The following is a 21,081-nucleotide window of genomic DNA, read 5'->3' on the forward strand; positions in this document are numbered from 1 at the left end:
GTTAAAAGGGAGTTTTTCCTTCCCACTGTCGCCAAAGTGCTTGCTCATAGGGGGTCATATGAATGTTGGGTTTTTCCCCTTTATGTATTATTGTATTATTATTGTATTACCTTACAATACAAAGCACCTTGAGGTGACTGTTGTTGTGATTTGGCGCTGTATAAATACAATTGAGTTGAATTAATGTGTTACGAAGAGTTACTGTATTCAAATCACATGTTTTGGTGTGATTTTGGTGACGGTAAAGGAGCTCATTACCTTTATCAGGGTTGCAGCGGTGTCAGGGCCTATCCCAGCCACCACAGGCCGAGAGGCGGGGCACACCCTGGACAGGCCGCAATAACAAAGGTCCTTTAATTATCTACACAGGGGGCAGATAAAAAAATAGAAGCTCCTGTCACGGACAGCATGGCTACAATCAGCTGTTTCTAAGGTAGATTCACTGAGGCGATCACTTTCAGGTCTGCAGAGTCCTAAAAGCACCTTGTATGTTACACCACTATGGTGAATGAGCCAAACCTAGTTGCAGCTGCTCAACTGTGATTGGAAAGTCTGTGTTTGTTGCAGGTTTTCCAGTAAATGTTTTTTGCATTAATTTCCTCTCCTGTTTTTTGTTATATGACTCTCTGGGGGGGTATGGGGCATCGCGGTCCACTCAGGTGAGCGATGAAGCAGTTTACCATCTTTCCCGAGAGGTTAACAGAGTGGCCATTACACTTTACAAATCGTGGATAAAACATTTTAATGTGAACACACTCCTGACGGGGTAACTGCAGCAATCACACCGAAGCATCATAAAAAACAGCAAAATAAACAAATAAATAAAATAACAATAATAATATTAATAGATTCAGCACTTTGTTTATTGTATCATTTCCTCCCACTGTTCAAAGTTATCTGTTAGGCAAATCCATCGACATCAGCAGCTTTGAAATTGGTTTTATCTCCAAAATGACTAATGTGCATGTGGATGAGAGAGCCTGTACAATCAGGAGTGAATGTTAAATATATTAATATATGCGCCAAACAAACTCTGCCACGAAAAACAAGGGGGAGATTGAGCTGGTTACGTTTTCCCCGAGAGCAGAATGCAATTATGAAGAGTGTGTAGGACAAAGTAAATAAAGCAGGAAGACTGTGTGTGCTCGACAAGATGAATAATTTCCTTCCCAACTTCGCCGGACTTCACTTAATGCCGTTCTTATTTCTAGAGAGGGTTTCATTCTGTTGAGATACAACTCGTGGCCACGGCTGAAAAGGTCACCCTCAATGCCACAGTGGAGTCTAATTACCATGTATTAAATGGCTCGACCCCACTTCATTTGCATCCGGCCCTGCCATTCTTCCCTCAGAAGTTGTTTGGGGCAAAGATCACTTTTGGCAATGCACAGGCGGCGCTCCGGTGGGAACTCTGTGGAGCTCAGGAGAGAATTAGTAACCGCCGCTTCCTCACGGTGCAGATGTGCTGCATTCTGATTTATGATTTTTCTTTGTTCAAATAATCCAAAATGTTTGCATGATCTACAGATAAAAATGATTTGACACATGATGTGTCAAAACTCACAATTTTAAATTTATTTTAAACCTAACTTTAGTATTTACTTTTAAGGGAATAAAATTCTAGTTTGTACATTAAACATTATGTAGCAGGTCAAATAAAATCAGACATGAATAGCTTGAGTTTATTAAATTATTATTAAATCTATTATATTGCAGTATATGTCTAACTAAGCAGCTTGTTCTCTTTTCTTTAGAGATGTAACACATTTCGGGGTCAAATTTCAGATGTCACATTTGAAATCTTTACACTGCACACCAGAATCAAAGCTTTCAAATTCGAAGACTTTGTCAGTTACCGACCAATAAGTCGCTAAGCCGACCTTGAAGAACTTGGTGGATGTAAATCAAATATTCATTCAAAACTTTTAGAGCCACCGTGTGTACAGACAGAACAACACATCAATGATTATAACCAATAACCATCTGCCCAATAAGAAAATGTCACAACCAGTATTTATTCTCCAACTTGATACAAAGTATATAAAAAGGCAAACATTGGCCACATCGGTGTCACAGCTCTCTTATGTACACTTGCATTCAGAGTTTCAAGGTAGGTGGCAGGTAGGTTGGTTTGAGTTCTTCAGTGAATTCATGCAATCAAAGACTGATTCTTCATGCAGAGCAACATGCATGACTCCTTTTTGTTGAAGATGGTCCTTTATTACTCTGGCTTTATGTTTGGGGTTGTTGAAAACTGAATAGGAGTCCAATTAAAACACACTGAATTGAAAGAGTGACTACATTTCTAGTGTGAGTCGAAAGCTTTTTTCCAGAGTACCGCACTTAACAGATGATATATGATTTCTATCCACTTGACTTCATATCACAGATTCTTTCAGTCTGAATCTCACCATCCAAGCGTAGTGAGAGCATGTGGTAAGCTCGGTTCTCACTCTGTCTTAGTCAGCTCAGTGTGAACTGAGGATGTCAGTCAAAATAGTGAATATGCTCATAATAGCTGTGCTAACCCGTCATTTAATTATAATGCACACCTCGGCGTCACCTAAGAGTTACATACAACGGTAATCCCTCCCGAGGATGCTTAATACAAGGAAGAGACACAAGGAAGACGGCCAATCAACAGACAGATCAGGTGTGTGATTGAGCCGTGTTTCTCACTGCGATTGTTGCAAACATCAGCTACTAAAGCCGCAATTATTTATTCAAGCAATTACGCCCAAACTCCTGAGACAGGTCTAAACAGGCTGAGGGGTGGAGCCACTGGAATGAAGCGGAGGTGTTAGTGGGGTTAGCTGGTATAATAAAGTGCACATTTCACACAGCACATTGCATAGCCAAGAGCCACATTCAGGGCAATAATGCAATAATGAGGAAATTCAATCAGCAGTGCAGGCAGTGTCTTGACTACATGACTGCTGAATTCATCTGAGAGGTGCGCGGGAGCACTGCGGCGACACGCTTTCCCCATTTATTACCGTAAATGTTAAGCTTTTACTACAGACCGCGAAAGAAATCAAAACTGAGCTCAGGAGTGAAGTAAATATAAATTTAAAAGTATCGATTAACGCAGCCCACAACACACAGCTCTGCGGAGGCCATTTTAGTGTCTCTTATTGTTCGGGGTGTCGAATATGGGCTTTGAGCGAAAACTCAGGGGCTGCCGCTGAAAGCTAAAGCTCGCCGAGTGGAAATTAGAAGGGTTTCCTTTTAAAAAATCCACAGAACCGCCGAAGCCAAATGAAAGCACACACACTGTTCCACGTTATTACTTGTCACAAGGAAGCAATAAGTAGGAGAGATTTACAATAGGCAGAATAATACGTGCTAATATATTCGCGTTCCACCGGGCCTTTAGTTTGGAAATCTTCTTATAAAGAGTCTCTACATTTCCAAATGACTGCAGTATGAGCAGTTAAGGGACAATATTGGATTTAATCAACCATGGAGCACAAGTCTGGATGAAACACTAACAAGCGAGAGAGATGTACAAGTTTAAACTCTTGCATCCTGTTAGTTAGTTTTGATTTAATGATATCCCCCCCCCCCCCCTCAGATCTGAAGCCCCCACGCCTGAAATCAAAGAGCATAATTCTTTGGCAGGCCGGCCCTGATTGGAAAAACGCACAGGGGCCGTTAGGCTACACTCGCAGGTTGGATATCCTCGGGCTATTCCGCTGTTTCCTTTTTTTCTTCTTCTAAATAGCTTCTTATGGTCATTTCTCTAAATGACAGTGAAGTATTATCATGGACGCAGGGATTGACATTACTTCTAGATACCGAGCCCTATCAGCCTTTTCCAGTTATATAGCCCAGTTCTCGAGCGTATTCCTAGGAAACGCTCGTTTTCCCAGGCTGAAGTTGAACTCGTGCAACATACTGACATTTAAAAGCTGCACATCTTAGCATTGCTTTGCCTGCTCATTAGTTTCCTCCACAGTTTACACGCATAAGCAAAAAAAAAAAAAAAAAAGCCCTAAAATAGTGGGAAATGCTTCCATTTTTCTTGTTGAGCCGCAAAGAGATTTCTGTGTTAATTAGAGCCGTTATGGTGGCGGCTCTGAAGCTGGACGGCGACTATTGTTGCTGCTCTGTGGCCGCAGAGATGGAAAATGAAAAAAAAAAGAAAGTGCATTTTTGTGTAGCACACAGAAGAGAGGAAGAGAGAGAGAGAGCGAGAGAGAAGGGAAAAGAAAAAAAAAGTCTGATGAAAGGTGATTTTCAGCGTCCATTATTTTTGTTACAGTTTATGAATATCTCAGGAGATGAAAGAAATAAGGCCTGAGGGAGCAGCAGATGGAAAAGCTCCATCACATCTCGAGAGGTACAAACACCGACTCTCTTTCTCTCTCTCCCACACACACACACACACACACACACACACACACACACACACACACACAGTGAAGTACACAAGTCATGCATAGGTGGAGATGCACACGGGGATTTTCAATTTGTAATCAGACCCAGCGTGGCGAACTCTCAACATTCGCCTTCGCTGTCCTCCTGTATTTGGCATCAAAGTTCCGCTCCACCATAAAAGCCAAATTCTCTATGACATAGTGGAGATTACTCTGTCGAAAATGCAATCAGCCAAAGCCGCCTCAAGTGCTGATGAATTACCGTGGCTTAGGAGAAGACAATGACTTGTCAGTTTTTGTGCCGATTGGCTACGATGAGGGACACGCACAAAAGGGAAAAAGTCACAGTGCGAGCCCGCGACCTGAAAATCGTGACAGATCGGCATTCTTGAATCTTTAACTCCAGATCTGTCCGTGCACGTACTGAATACTTCTGCATTTTGAATCCAGAAACATCCAGCCTCCGTAGAAACCGACAGCAGTACTCTTATGTTGTTCTGATTTCATCTAAAAAATTATTTTATGTGAAACTTACGTCCTTTATTTCCTTCCTGTTGCAAACTGCATAATTTTTTCCTGTTCGTCTCTCATGTCCCCCCCCTCAAAAAACCCCATGTCTTACGCTGATATCAGAATTGTTGATACATTAATACGTACTACTCTAGATTCAGTCTTTTTGTGTCATTGTCAAAGTCAAATAAAACTATAGCATTGAGAAAATAATTTTTTTTAAAGATCTCTCCCAATCACTAACATATTGATTTAAAGTTTGGAGATGATCCAGTGGAAACTAAAGCTTTATACTAATTCATGTGACCCTGACCTTTGACACATGACCTTAAAGTATTGCATATTGTATTTTATTATGTTTACCTTTTCGAGCAGATCGGACTAAAATCGTCGGCTTCTATAAACTATAAAAACTTCAGATTTTAAAATACATTCATGCAGTGTGTGATTTTGATTATGCATGCGAACAATGAAGGTCAGGGTTAAATGCTTAGCCAACCCAGGTCCTCGTTTCCCCCAAGGCCCAGTGTACTGTTGTGAAGTTTGAAGACGATCGATTAAATAAATAAAGTTCTTGTGACCTCGACCCGAGTTTCACCAAATTTAAATCAGCTTGAGCTCTTTGGTATCTACACCCACAAAATTTGAAAATGATAACTTGAAAAAAGTGGATGCTAGTCTGCTAACAAACAGACAAACAAACGGCACAGATAGACTACGTGCGCGTTAGCATATGCTACTTCCGGTGCGGAAACTCCTGTGGGGAGCTTTGTTTCCGGTGTCCTAGTCGCGCCTTGTTTACGGTCCAAAACAAGTTAAGCAAATGAATGAATCAAGCGGCGATTTACATTTCTATAGATGTCTTGGGCATTTACCCAATATATCTGTAAATGATGTTCATCGACTTGTCGATATTTTTTCCCCGCGCCTCAGAGCAAAAGAGAAAAGGGATTCAAATGTTATATTTCTCAGCTGTCCCTCGTTTATCGCGGGTGTTATGTTCTAAAAACAACCAGCGATAGGTGAAATCAAGTAGCCAATTTTATTTTTTGACGGTGCAAAACGGTTCGTGGACATCCAGTACTGCACTTCAGAGTCACACTGCTAGGATCGATGCAGCGATTCTGTACTGTACAGGAGAGACGTCACGGAGGAGATCGTCTGCAGCGATCAGGACGCAGGACACAATGTGACGTAAAAAAAAAAGCATGCAAACTTGCACTAAAAAGCTGCGAAACAGCGAGGTGAAAGGTGAACCGCGTTATAGCGAGGGACCGCTGTAATTTTGAAGGTAAGTCACAACATACCCTTCGTAAATACTAATGTATAGAAACCGTTACCAGCAATCATTCATTTTTTGTGTGGCTTTTTTCACGGTTTGTTAACATGCTGTGTAGGTGTGTACTTGACTAGCTGATATCGACATAACGGGGGAAACATCTGGTTTGACTATTCTTCACCTGTAGTTTGAATGCTGAACATTTGCCTGTTTAGATCATAAGACCAGTCACTATACAGAGATGTGCTTCTGAATGTGGACGATGTGTCTTCTGCTGCAGTGATGCAGTTCTGCTTGTGTTGAGTGATGTAAACAACTGATCGATCTAAACTCTTTAAACGTCAAAATTGATCATTAGATTTTTTATGACACAACTGTGGTGAGCGTTCCCACCTTCTCCTCTTTGTAACTTAACGCGATCTTTCCGTTTTCGAGTTTTGGACATGATTTTGGAGTATATCTTAGCAGTAGCGATTGACCGCAAAGTAAAGCTACCGGAAATGTACAACCCTACATCCGGTCTCAAACCAGAAAGTTAGCATTTTCTCATGCACAGGGTCTATTACAGGAAGAAAAATAAGCATTACATACGCTGAGGTGATATCAGAATGTTTGTTTAGAAGTTCTGCATAAACCGTCTGTTGCTTTGATGCAACATGCTGTTTTTTTTAGTCTTTCTGCACATTTATTCATACAGGATGATATGAAATGGTGATCAATATTCCCTTTAAACTCAGCTTTCACCACGGTGAGCGTTACTTTTCAAACTCAGCTTTCACCCTTCGCCGCTGCATTGAATAGGAGCTAATTTGCTTGAGGAAACGGCTCTAGTGATCATAAAAATCATTTTACTTCAGGCGTGCTCGTGTAAGAAGTTGATTGCAAATAAAGGGATACGATCACAGTGCTGAAAGGATCGGGCTCGAAGTCATTTTAAAGTCAAAATAAAACACAAGTCCCAGCCAATCAAAAAAAAACATCAAACGCACAAAGTCACCGGCAGCATATTTTCTATACAAGAAAAACAAGAATACCCGTCATTCTTTCACCCGTCGTTATTAACCTTTTCACTCGTCCTCCGTCATCCCAGCTTCCTTAGTCACCTTTAATAAGGTTGCGGCAGAGGAAGATAATTGTGCAGTCGCCCACACAGGAGGCCACTTGAAGACAGAAACCGAAAGGGCCACGGGAAAACACTGCAAGCCAACTTTTCCTGAGTCAGTCGAGCCGGTCTGAATTATGAAACCCCTGAACCGCCGCCAGATCGGCTGTAAGTGCCGTTTACTTTCTACACCGCGCCGTCAATAGCAGGTCACGGCTTTTTACAGGCTATAGCGAGCATATTAAGGATGTTGTCTGAAAATAGCAGATTGCACTAACAGGAAATTGCTCCTCGACAGTGAAGCGCGGCAAGCTTACTGCAATTTCTGTTTTCTGTTAATGTCCTGCAACTTAATATTAAGAACAATGTGATTTTCACAGGAAAGCAGTGACCCGCGATTTACAGCACATCTGAAGTAAAACATAAATATGCTAACATGCAGATTTCCATGATTTCTCATGTTACTGTTCAATGTCTGTGATTACAACAACAACGTGCCCTGCTGAAGACTCCTTCATTAATAGAAATGCTGCTAGCAATGAACAATTCCTTTTTAAAAATTGCTGTTACATCCCATTAAAAATGGATGAGGTGGGGGCGGTGGTGGGGTCATCGGCAGCCGGTGTTGTTTCAGCTTCAGCTGGAAACTGAAAATAATCCGAAATGTCGCAGGGCAATGCAAGAAATCCGAGTCTCATGTGGCCTCCTTTTTCTCTTTTCTTGTATCACACTCCAGCAGTGAAGTGCCGAGTCTCCCATGCTGCCTCTCTCAGCCTCCATCCATGTTAATACTCTGGGGTACGGTTTGATTCTCTGTGGCTGAAGAAAGGCACACAGTGAAGTAGGAGGAAGCATGTTTCCAGGCCTGTGCCCTGGAAACGGTCATTAAATAGTCATGGGTCCCTGTGCTGAGCTATGCCGTGCCATGCTAGGCTGAGCTGGGCTGCTTCAGCATCACTGGTCATGTAATGCTCATCGCTGCAGGGGTCAGGCAGAGTGCAAGGCTGCTACTCGGTTACGGGACCGGTTTGTCTGCGCTTACATGAGAGTCTCTGCGCATGCCACACCGACGGAGACTTACACGGGAACGCGCGCGCGCGTTTACCTTGCTTCGAGCCGGCTGGTTTGTCTGCTTTGAGTAAGGTCGCATCACGGTCACTGAGCGGTTTGACACGTCACGCAGATGGGAGATGGGCTCTTCTTATGTTTTTTGGAAAGGCTATCTATCTTGTCTTTTTTGTGAGCACGCGTGTTGCTACATATTCCTCTCTGAGTGGGTGTATGTAAGCTGTGAAGGTCACCAAGCAAAGCATATGAAAGTGGGAGAACCCTTTGAGGTTTTATCGGGTGATAAGAGTGTGTGTGTGTGTGTGTGTGTGTGTGTGTGAGTGAGAGAGAGAGCTACCCTTTGCAGTGCTCCACTGTGGAAGCCAAATGAGACCCGACTGTAGAGTGGAAAGGCTTCAGCGATGTGTTCTTGATGTTTGGTTTTCTGTCACACTTTTTTTCCTCCTGTAACAGCTCACAAAGGAAGGCACACATCTCAGTTTAAAAAAATCCATGGTGTGTGTGTGTGTGTGTTTGTGTATAAGAGTTCAGTTCTGTCACAGAGGAGCGTAAAATACAGCTAGCCACAATGTAACTAATATCAGCCAGGTTGGCACAAGTAACATTATTACTTTTTGCATGAACTTATTACCTTTGGTTGGTCAATGTTTTAACGTGTCCTAGATAGAAGCAAAAATGATGTTTCCTAAAAATCAAATTTTCATTTGCTCTGTTCCATACTCAACTTGTTAGCCTCTCGATTTGGCACAGACAGCTCTGCTCGTCAGGTCTGAAGCCGGCCCAGTTCGGCTTTCTGCTCTGGATTTCTCTCTTTTTTGCTCTCATTAGTTCTCCACACTCTGGACTCTCAGCCGAGTTAAGCTACAATTCCCACAGAGCTTCACACATCCTGCAAACTGCCCGGGTCTCTCTCAGCTGGACCGACGTTGTGGATGTTACTACAACATTGGCTTGGATTTCAACACCGCCTAGATGCCATTATTAAACCTTCTAGCAAGCAAAAGCTTGTGATCAAGAATTACTCTCTACTTCCTCCATAATGATTTTAATACAACAAAATAAACAACAATAAAAATCTGTCCACCCACGGTTCAGTTCTGCGACTGTACTGTGCTCACTTTTGACCAGGGAGATGACGCCGGAGTTCAACCATGTTTGCTGGGTTCACGCACTCCCCCGCTCTGCCCCGACTCGACATCCCATCCGTGGCCCGTTCAGCCCTGCAGTAATTAATCATCTTTTATCTAACGACAGCCGCCTATATATTCATCGGCCCGTCACATCTAGCTAGCTCAGGCTCCTTTTATAGCAGCGTTCATATCAAAACGTGTTGCTAAGCAACCTGGCATGCACAATTGTTGTTTTGCATTAATTTCTTTGAAGTCTTATCGACATCCACGGTGGATCTAGGTACAAGTTATGATTTTTTTTCTTTTTATCCCACACACCCGAAAATTCATTATAAGACAAATAACCCCATTTTAGAAAAAGTCAAAATATCAGATAAAAGGGTTTTATTTTAAGACACGATTTTTCAAAATGCCAAGCAGTTCTAGTTTTTAGAAATAGTTATACAGTAGCTGGTTGATTAATAATAATAATGCAATCAATTAATAATTCTTAATTGGCAGCCACACTGAGGTCAGGCTGACTTTCATCACTTGGGCGTGGAGTGACGGATAACTTCACTTGCTTAAGTTTGTGGTTTTGCCCATCTTTGGCATTACTGAATTCCCACGCCAACTTCTTTTCCATGCCTTGTAATGTCCCTTCCCACCAGCCAGTGATATAGCCCTAAATCACAACAACAGCTGCCTCTAGGTGCTTTATATTGTGAAGACACTACAGTAATACAGACAAAACCCCAAACAATCAGATGAACGAGCACTTTGGCAACAGTGGGGAGGAAAAACTCCCTTTTAACAGAAAGAAACCTTCAGCAAAACCAGGCTCAGCGAGCAGCAGCCACCTGACATCTTTGTTTATTGATAAATAAAGCACTAAAATAGTCGTAACAATCTTTCATTTTTTTCTTTTTTGCTTGTTTGTTTCTGTAGCAGTGCAAAACCAAACAGAGAAGCCGAGAAAAAATTAAAAAACTGGAAACACACAATGCTTCAGCTTCTAATTGGCTGATTAAAAATTAATGAGGTATTATGGCATGTTTTTCTGCACTGAACATACAACTTTAAGATCCTCCTCATGCCTGAGGGCAGGCATTTTATGCACTCATCATATACCAGCAAGATCTGAATCAATGGAGTGACGAATGACTTCCAACACACTGTAGACTCAGCAAATGTTAAATATTCTCATTAGCTTGCTGAAAGATCACTCCAGCAGCAGTGCTGGTGCCCTTAACGGTCTGAGCCTCCGGCGGTCCAAAACAACCCCCACCCAACACCACCACCAGCACACTTGTGTTCTCTTCTCCTCCCAGCAGCATCGCCCTTCTTCTCTTTTCGTCTCAATCCATCGGTTGTGGGGCTTACATTGGCAGCTCCGAGGCAATATTGGCATCAGAGCTGCCATACGTGTCTCTGTCAAAGCAGAAGCAGCAGGGCATCAAAGACGGACAGACACCCGATATGTTGTAACTGCTGTTCCCCTGTGGGACGGATGATCCGGGTTGTTAGCACGGAGTTTCAAGATTAACCGCACCAGCTGTCCTTACAAAATGCTGAAACTTGACTTCTGCTCAACCTTCGGCTTCTGCTGTATCACCTATCACTTATAATTCAAACAGTTGTGTCCCCGAAACCATTAAAAGACAACTGAACCGTGTCCTCTGTTTATCAGTTTTTCCTCTCCGATCTTGAAAATAAACAGGTAACGCAAGACGCGTTTGGCTCGGCAATATTGAGCTGCCAGCAGCGGGTGTGTTAAGGAGAAGGGTCTGGGATAAGGAGAGGAAGGAGGAGAAGAGACAAGCAGAGCACAGAGCTCAGGGCAGAGGTGGCTTTCGGCCATCCATCTCCGGTTTCAGGATTCAGAGAGTGCTGACAGGTCTCAGTCCCCCGGCACAGGCCTCTGGGCTGTAACCACGGATACCCAGACAAACCAAGAGCTGTCACTCAAGCAGTACTAGCTAGACAGAGTCACAGGAGATGTGAGAACAGGATAGCCAGAAACCAGGGGTGTGTGTATGTTCTTATACCTCTGTATGTGTGTGTGTGCTGCAGATTGTACAAAAGGAAGGACAGTGTTGGTCTAGTGAGATATCATCAGTCACTCTTGGGAAAAACACACACACACACACACACAGAAGACGCACAGCAAACAAATTCTTGATACTGGAGAAGGTTTTGCGAAACTCTGGCTTAGACACACACAGACATGCTGATAATAGCAAACTGCCATTTCATGAATTTTGCAGCTGTCTAAATCTCCTTGACATTTTTATAAAAGCATTCTCCTCTGGCAAAGCGCCACTGTGCTTCTCTTAGAGACAAATAAAGAACAGTGCAAATTAAGACAAAGTTGGTAATGGCTAAAAAGTGTGAACAATCAGATCCAATGTCAGGGCAGAAAGGAGGTTAATAAACATGCAAGCTTTGAAATGCGAGAGCTTCATTGCGCGGCTGTCTCTAAGAAACGTATGTTATAGTGTTATTTTTAAGGTTTTTCCAGCACGCACACTGTAGATCTGAGCATCCGACAAGAAAAATACAGAAACAATGAAACCATAAAGAAAAGAACCGAGCACCTGCATATTGTGTATACAAACTAGTGAACTGTGTGTAGCAGAAACATAAAAAATAAATTATTTAAATCTCAACCTTGGTTTTTTATTTTCTCCCCTCTTCTTTGTTCTACACCATGCCATTGATTTCTCCTGGTGGCAAAAAGTGGGATGCATGAAGGTTAGACACACACACTATGTAGATAAATGACTCCCTCAGCTCCAGAGTTTGATCCAAATGAAGCAATGATGTAGCTCACTGGCCCGGGCCCACACTGAAGTGAAACAGTGTGCTAGTAAAAAAACGTAAGCGAGGTGGGTCAGAGTGTGTGTGGGGGAGCTGGGGGAAAAAATCCCTCCTAGTACGACTCATGGAGGGGAAAAAAACAACAAGAAAAGACAACTTTGTTCACAAGATCAAATCTGTGGCATGGCAGAAACAGTTACACCTAACTGAGCCTTGCTTACCTTGCAAATTTGATTAAATGGCAGTTTGCGCTTAGTGCGCTTAGTGCAGCTTCCAGATGCCGGCCTCTGTGTAGCACGTTCTATTAAATCAAGAACAAGAAATCTGTATTCGCACAGAAAAGACGACCGCTTTGCATTTGCGGCTCCATTTGTGTCAGGACGCGCCTCCACATCCGTGAATGCAATTACGCGCTCGTGCTCCGTACACGTCCGACGCTTAACAGCTTGTCTAAACGTGCATGTGACCGCCTGCGAGTTCATGACTGTGTGGTAGTGATGTTGATGTTATTTTCCTTTCTCAATCCAATACCCAGAGGCCCTGCTGGCTTTGCAGCACAGCAAAATTGGCCTGAGAGGTTTGGGAACACTTCCCCCTTACAAACAGGGGCAAATCAATAACGTCTCGGTTGAGGGAGCCACTCTCCATATGAAGGTGAGCTGACTCAGCAGTCTCGGGAGCAGAAGGAAGGGGTGGGGGGGTAAGCAAGGGAAGTGGGGATGGAAATGATTGCTTTACAAACGGTAAAATGCACGGCGGTGTTGAGAACCCTCTGCGGACACCGCTCTACACGCCTTCTCAATCCCTCCGGTGGAGAAGCCGGATGGGGAGAGGGCGAGGAGAGCGCAGGCTGCATGCTCGGCTTGTAAATACAATAGCCCTGCTTTCCCGTGCCGCGAGCGTAATCCCGGGCTCAGTTTTTTCGCTTTCATAGTGCTCCCTGTCAATCTCCTCCGTTACAGTAGCCAGACGAGCCCTGATTTTTGAATGTGCCAAGTCAATCACAGCTCCGCAGTAGCACGATGGAGCCAGAGACCACAGGAAAATCCATGTCTTTATAGCATCTCTTCGAGTCTATTTATTCTTGCAGGGTCTCAGCAGCTATGAGTGTGTTGATTAAATGTGGGAGTCGGCTAATTACGGGGTGTTCAGGCAGGAGAGTAGAGAGCGAGGGGAGGGCGGACGTTGCAGGGAGCACTGACGTCCTTCAAGCGCAGCGGGGAATCGGCAGCGGCGGGTTTGGCAGCGAAGACGGCTGTTATCAATTCTCATTAAAAATCCCGAAAGGCTGAATCATCTGTGAACATCACCTACAGACCCCACAGATCTATTTTCTTCCTGTCATCAGTTCTTGCACTTAGAAACGAGCATCAATCCGCACATTTCTTTTTTTAGTTTGTAAACGTTACACAAGAATGGGTGTAGGTGCGAGGATGCCTTCTTTCCTAAAATATCCACTTCCATTTGCACGGAAGTAGTCTGTTCCCTTACTTGTTTGGTATTTGGTAGTTACAGTTTCACCTTTTTGCAGGGCAGTGACCAGTATTTCTCCTCGTTTGAGTATGGCTATGTTAGTGTTGTGTGATACGAGGAGAGCTCTCTTTTTTGGTGTGTGTGTTTAACATCTGAATGCTTAAAAAAAGTTGGGAAGCTGTGGAAAGTATTATGTGAACGATGGTTTGTTGCGTTAAAAGAAGACAGGTGTCCTAAGGTGGCACTCTTGACCATTACCGTCCCTCCGGATGGTGACAGAGGAGGTGGTGTCAGGGAGTTGTTAGTGTCAGCAGCAGGAAGCAGTTGTCAAAACATGCAGATAATTGGGTTCATAAAAAGAATAGTTTATAGCATAATTGGCTCCTGTGCAGATAATTGAGAGGAGTGGCAGCTTAAGGCTTATAAGCAAGACCGAAAAGAGTTTTTTCTCTCAGATTTTAAACTAATAGGATAAAAGAGCAAAGCAATCCATGAACTGGTAAGTGTCCCGAGGCCCAGCTGAGAGGGAGCAATGAATGAGCGAGCGAAGCAGAGGAGCAGACTGAGCGAAGTTTTAACTTTGACAAAAATGAAAGGTAATGAAATGTTCAGCGTGATGGATTACCCATTTCCAGCAAAGTTTAAGTTTCTGCCAGTAGGTTTTCAAATGTAAATCAAATAGAAACCAACGGCTCCACAGGAGGGAAATCAATCCAAAACCTGCAGTGTATGCTTTTTCAAAATAATGTTGCCGTGTTGGACGCTGATGTGAAACCAGAATGTCAATGACGCAACGCAGTAGCTCTGGGTGCTTCACATTTCACAGGTGATTGTAATGTGGGATGTCCTGCAAGACACTTGGAAGTTTTCCTGACATAAGCTGGTTGTAATGCATAAACTAATGACAGCTGAGAGATTTTGTTTCATATTCAGGACAAGATCCAAGATCAGGTCACTGAAATCTGACCAAAACAGTAGCAGGATAGTAGAGATTCTCATGACTTGTGGAAAGACAGACAGATGCCTCACTGTGTCACAAGACCGTGGATCATTTGGTCAGATGAGGTTTCCTCATAGACAGGAGAATTCTTGTTTCCAGCATTTACGGCAGGTCATCCAGGTCCTGAAGCAGCAAAGTAGCCCCGGACCATCACATCACCACCTCCATGTTTGACATGTTCGATGAAATGCTGAGTTAGTTTTATGCCTGATGTAACGGGACTTAAACTTTCCAACAAGTTCAGTTTTTGTCTCATCAGACTTCAGAAGATTTTCTCCATTTTTTCACAATGTCTCTCTTATCGTTGACTCGTGAGCACTGACTGAGGCCTGCAGTTCTTTAGATCTTGTTTTGGGGTCTTTTGTGAAACTCCTGCATGAGTTTATGATGCACTCTGATATTTGGGTTGGTCAGACACTCGTGGGAAAGTTCACTACTGTTCCAGCGTTCCTGCATTTGTGGATAATGGCTCTCACTGTGGCGACGGAGCCAGACGTCAGTGTTTTTGTTCCTCAGCTGTTTCTTTAGATCGTGCCATGATGTGTTAATTTTTTAAATCTTTTAGCCTATTAAACGTTGACAGACAGGTTCTTATGACTTAACAAGAAGAGCAATGACTTTTTCCAGATGGAGCCAGGTAGGTTTAAATAGCTTTTCCCTTAAAAAATGTGATTATTATTTGAAAAACTGTATTTTGTATTTATTTGCGTTATTGTTTAAAACTAAAACGCATTTGATGATTGTGCAAAAATGGTCATCCCAGGCATCCATGTGCAAAGACATGAGCAAATAAGGTTTATTCAAAATGCACAACCTAAGAGCTTGAAGTCAGCACAGCAGATTTAAACATGTAAAGCACTGGTAGGATCACTGAGCCTGAAAGCTATGCAGGTGCAGTGGGAATCGGGTGCTCCACTGGGGGCCGAAGGTGAGTGGCTGTTTTCCTCTCCCACAGTCAGAGGAGGTAAGCTTCACACTCCACGGTGACAGTAAATAAAAAGTATTTAAAAAAAATCTGGCATCAGGCTTCCACATCTGCACTGCGAGAATGGCAGCAGTTGCCATTTTGTCATCTAATACGGCGTGAGGAACACAAAATTTTAAAGGAATGCTTTTTGTGACAAGCCGAATGCGGCGCCACGTCCCTGTCCATCATTTCGGTGAAATGTTAAATGACATATGCATTGCAATATGTCAGAAAGTAATAGCCTACTGTCACATCTTCTCACATTTAGCTGCGGGTTAAAGCAGGTCTACCACGGAGCCAAGTGATAAAAGAAAGAACGGGGGGAAGAAAGGAACAGACAACCTGTAAATGCTGCTGTGTGAAAATCCCCTGTGTGCATTATACATGTATATCTATATATAATATTACAAAAACATCCCATAAAGCTAAATAAGGCATGTGTCGTGTGTCGCTAGCATTTCCTTCCATTGTGGGTGATAAAGTCATGCAGCCCGGCTACAGAAAGCTATTGACAGACTGAGAATACTTGGTGCACATAGCCTTTAAAGCAGCTGTCTGCTCTGGTGAGGGCTAGATGAGCCAACCGAGGTGAATATATTACTCTTACTCAGTGAATGTCACAAATGCCATTTCCAACTGCTGAATGTCAGCGAGACTGTTGGGGTGACTGCTAACACCGCAGAGCTCTGTGACGTCTATATCCCCGCTGTTAACATCCTGCATCCCCGCTTTTTAAATAACAAACAAAACCACAGCTGCTTTGAGCCAAGAAAATATCAATAAGTGAGAGAGACCGAAGGCGATTGGCCGGCGCGTTGCTGCTGAATATTGCTTAAACTTTTTTTTTTTGTCATTTCTCTAGGCTACATATGCTGCTTATTTTTCCCCCTAACTGAATGAGAGGCTTTGATATTGATTTTTTTTTTTCTCCTCTTTCTTCCTTCCCAAACTGAACACAAACAATATTAGTGCAGAAATCTACTATTTCATAGGTGCAAACAAACAAACGATACAGGAGAAGCTTTTGTCTCTGAAGTTCGGCGGGCGCGGAGACATTTTTAATGAGCGACCCCTGTCGGCTATAGGCGGAGCCAAAACGGACTCGGGGAAACAAACAAGAGAGCAACTGAAGCACATCTCTCTAACACACTCCCAGCATCAGTGATGCTCATTGTTTGCAGTGTTGCCATCAGGGGCATGTTGCCTCTGATTATTTTCCCCCACATCTTTTGATACGAATGCCAAGGTCGTTCCATGCATCAGATTTAGCCGCAACTCTTTATCGCTTTGCATCATCTCTCTCACATTCCCCACAGGTCATATATAAATATATATATCTCAAAGTATCCCTCATTTACAGGTGCCAAATAATACTGCATGTATTTTTTTGTCTGAAAATGATATGTTTGATTAGGAAACACCTTAAGTCTGTCAGAGAGAGCATGCTCCCGGTTAAGCTCATCATTGTTTGTTTGGATATGAGACTGATCTAATTATTTTTCCATGAAGATTAAAGTTTTTTTTCCTTTTAATTAAAGGCTCTTATCAAATCTGAATAAACCTGCATAATTGGCTGAACTATTGCGAGTAAGTTGCACTATTAATACCTTCTTAAACAAAACACATCCCCAAAAAACCAAAGAGCGGCGTAGCAAATAGTTTCTTCAAACACCGAGAACACGAGTCGCAAAACACGAAGCGGTAAATAAATAAAAAAAAACAACTACAAAAAAACGAGAGACACTGACGGCCAGTTGTGTTCAACACAAGACACCCAACCATCAATATAAACAATAATTATTCTTTCAGAATGTCTGCAGATTATACACGAGGAAAGGCAACTAATTTCATGCAGCAATTTTGACTGTATTTACTCATAAACCACCTATCAATCTCCGTGCTTGATAAGTCAAATCATGCTCATCTTCATGCTTTGTGCGTCTGTCACTTAGAAAAACAGGACACTAGCTTTCAAGAAGAAAAGAAGGGGCACGGTGCCAACTGGCATGTACAACAAAGAAGAAACAATCTCCAGTAATTGCCTGCCATCAAACAGAGAATAGTGATTCGACGTGGAGGATAGGAGGGAGGGTTTGGCAGCTCTTATTGCAAACCAGTGAAGGACGTAAGAACCATCCATCTTCCGAGACATCTCGGAGCTAGTCAAAATAGGAGGAAGAGGGGCCGGTGGCGACGGTGACTGTGCAGCGTTTGCAGGCAGACTGCGCTCTACGGACCCAGGCGTTACACAAAGACTGAACGCTGACGGGGTAAAGGGTAGTCAGCCCGTGACCTTTAGAAGTTAAAAGGTAGGAAAGCGTGCATCGGCGAGAATGGAAGCTTATTGATTTCACACAGTTTATCGCCATTGCACGCAACAGCCCCAACGGACGACACGGGCAACATTTTCACCTGTCAGGATTAGGTGCACAGAGCCCGGCAAAGACAAGCGGAGCATGATGTAAACATGGAAGCCAAAATCGGATCCATCTATTTACAGTGGACAAATAGCTCTCCTTGCAGCTCAATGTGAGACACTGAAAGATGTAAAAATGGTCCCTGTCTGCTGACGTGCATCACGTGTAGCCTAAAGCAGCACATGCAGAGCAGTGTGAAAAACACATTAACACATTTATGATCGATAAGAAGACTAGACGCTTTCTATTGATTAGTTTGTCTCCAGTGCAAAATACATATTCCATTAGTTTCTCGTGTATGTGTGGATGTACATGTGTGAGGGTTAAACCATCAGACAATTCGACAACATGCAATTAACATTTTGAAAACACATCGGATCTCAATGGGAATCGCTGGATATCTACATTTATATTGACTGGGTAATGTGTTAGGAATGAAAGGATGCCGCATCATTTGAGGGAAATGAAGATTATCAGCCTACAGAGAGCTGAATTCAAAGACACCTCGAAAATCAAAGCGAAAAGATTCATTTATGGGATGACCCTAGGTCATTTTCACACCAGTTGACCTCTGACGTTGAGCTCTTGAGCTCAAGATCACTGGGATGCAATCCTACGTTGGGGCTGTGCGATATGACCAAAATCTCATATCCCGATATAAGACATTTATCGTCCCGACAACGATATATATCACAAAAATTTTACATTTTCTGTAAATTCTTTGCATCTCGGGCAACTTGACTTGTGTGAAGTGTTTTCAGCTGGGCGTCAGGTACCGGGAGTCAATGCATGAAGCTATACATTTTTAGACATAAGTTGAAACGGCCGCCATTTTTTGGTAAGTATTTATTATACGGTGTGCTGCAGGAAACAGCCTGTTCTAACATTTGAGCCTAAGGTTTACTTCGAGCACCTGACGGCTCTTTTCTGCTTCTCATCCGTAAACTCTTTCACGTGATTCTTGCGTAGGTGGTAGAAGAGGTTTGTCGTGTTCCCGGTTTCCTGCATAACTTGCATAGTACAGTTTTCTGGTCCGTGTCAGACTTTTCATAACCCAACCACGTCGATGGTACAGAGGTAGCCCCTCGTTTAGGAATAAGGTCCTCGATTTGTTTGGACTAGTCCTTCTGTTTGTCATCATTTCAGTTTATTTTGAAAAATCTCAACAGGATCTTCAGCTTTATTGTGAAAGGTTAATGTGGAAAATAAACAAGCAGACGGCGGAGCCACAAGCTGGGTTTACCGTCGTTGTTGCTAATGACAACGCATAGAAAAAGTCACTTATCCGTCTGTAGTGTTGTTATTTTAAATATAAGAGAAAGAGAGAACTTTAATTAATACAGTGTTGCGAAATCAGTTTTACCCCGGTTCTTTTTATTCCTCGAGCATCCAGAGATGGCACCGGACTCAGTAGTCATTTTCACAAAACTTTATTCATCTTTACTTATCTTCATTTATCCTCATTTAAGCATGCATCTTCTAGAAGGGAAGACTTGCCAGGCCGGTGCCCCTCTGCAAAATCTTCACCCCTTTGTTAGTTACAGCCAGCTTTATAAAGGCGTCCCCATCATAAAACCCCCCTACGGTGTGCTGCAAACTCTGTGTCTGTGTCTATGTGCACGAGCACATGAATGCCTACATGTGCGCGTTCCCGCGTGTCTATGTGAGTGCTTGTGAGTGACTGTGTACGCATACCTGTGTGTATGTGTGTGCATGTGAGTGAGTGTGCGTGACAGTTAAAACACTGTGGGTGTAGGTGACTCCCTAGAGGTCATAAAACCCATCTCCCTTCCACACCACAGTTCTCCAGTTACAAATGTTGAGACCCCCACACAGGTATCCTCTGGGGAATTTCCACTCAGCATTAACTCCTCTTTGTCTTACTTTCATAGTTCAAGTGGGGGAGGGGTCTCCTACAATCTACTCCTAAGTTCACGACACAATCAGGCCTTTATTACATTGAGGGCAGTGTCAGTGTCTCTACAATAATTCTACATTCTATGTTAACACATTTCTAAACTCTAAAATAAGCTAAACATTTCTACAACAGCCACTACAGTGACCATCAAAATGATGAAAAAAATATTGCCGTAAACAGTTTAATTTGCGACACCATGAAACAAACAATAGCGTAAAATGAAACGATAGACTTTTTCATTTCGTCATGCGCTATATATCGTTATATCGAACAGCCCTATTCTACGTTGTCTCATTCTCGAGTTACTGCATCGCAAACTTGGATGTCCATATCTCCTGCCCTCCGAGTTGACCACAATCAGCCTTTCATGACTGAGTGGAAATAATTCTAGTCTAGTCCATTTTGATGAAGCAAGTCATAATGGTTCTCAGTAGTTTCTATGGCTCCCACATGCTTGTGTGTTTATCCGGGAATGCTCCTAATGAGAGGATGGACGTTGATCTGGACCAGGCTGCACAGTCTCAGGTGTCTGCCACCATGGAGGAGTTGGACTACCTGCGCAACCTTTGTAGGGTCCAGGTATCGGCTCATCAGTAGTTACACTGACCCTAGTCAAACGCAAAACTAGTGAAAAAACTGTCAGAAAAGATGAGGAAGAAAAACAATGACAGTGTCCTCCATTCCTGTTTTGGAGGTTGACTCATTGTTGGCCCTCCACTGCACCTGTTGTTCATTTCATTAACACCAAAGCAGCTGAAACTGATTAACAACCCCCTCAGATACTTAACTGACCAGATCAATATCCCAGACGTTTCACTGCTATACTCTGATTAAATAGGGATGCTTTATTTTTTTGAGTGGTGAACTAAAAGTAAGACAAAACTCTCCTTTCTGCTCAGCTCTCACATCAGCCTGGTCTTCATAAAAGGTTAAAAAAGGTCTGAGACTAGTTCATGAAAGAATTAAAAGCCTGATGTGATTAAAAGACAAGAAGAGGGGAAAAAAGGGAGTCCAGCGCCTTGCCAGTGGAAATTGGGTT

At 42.9% G+C, this 21,081-nt stretch overlaps 1 protein-coding gene across 5 annotated transcripts in view; it reads right to left on the reverse strand.

Annotated features, from left to right (window-relative positions):
• klhl29 (kelch-like family member 29) overlaps positions 1-21,081 on the reverse strand; it is a 254,720-nt gene that overhangs the window by 197,427 nt on the left and 36,212 nt on the right. For 2 of the 5 annotated variants that reach the window (XM_084953381.1, XM_084953378.1), the window contains one exon: positions 259-361. The exons of the other annotated variants lie outside the window; for them this stretch is intronic. The gene's annotated coding sequence lies outside the window, so the exon portion shown is untranslated. The remainder of the gene's footprint in view (positions 1-258; positions 362-21,081) is intronic. 5 annotated transcript variants of the gene reach the window in all.

Source organism: Perissodus microlepis, chromosome 15 (genome assembly GCF_051167445.1).
Source record: "Perissodus microlepis isolate ML-2025 ecotype Zambia chromosome 15, ASM5116744v1, whole genome shotgun sequence".
NCBI classification, from domain to species: Eukaryota; Metazoa; Chordata; class Actinopteri; order Cichliformes; family Cichlidae; genus Perissodus; species Perissodus microlepis.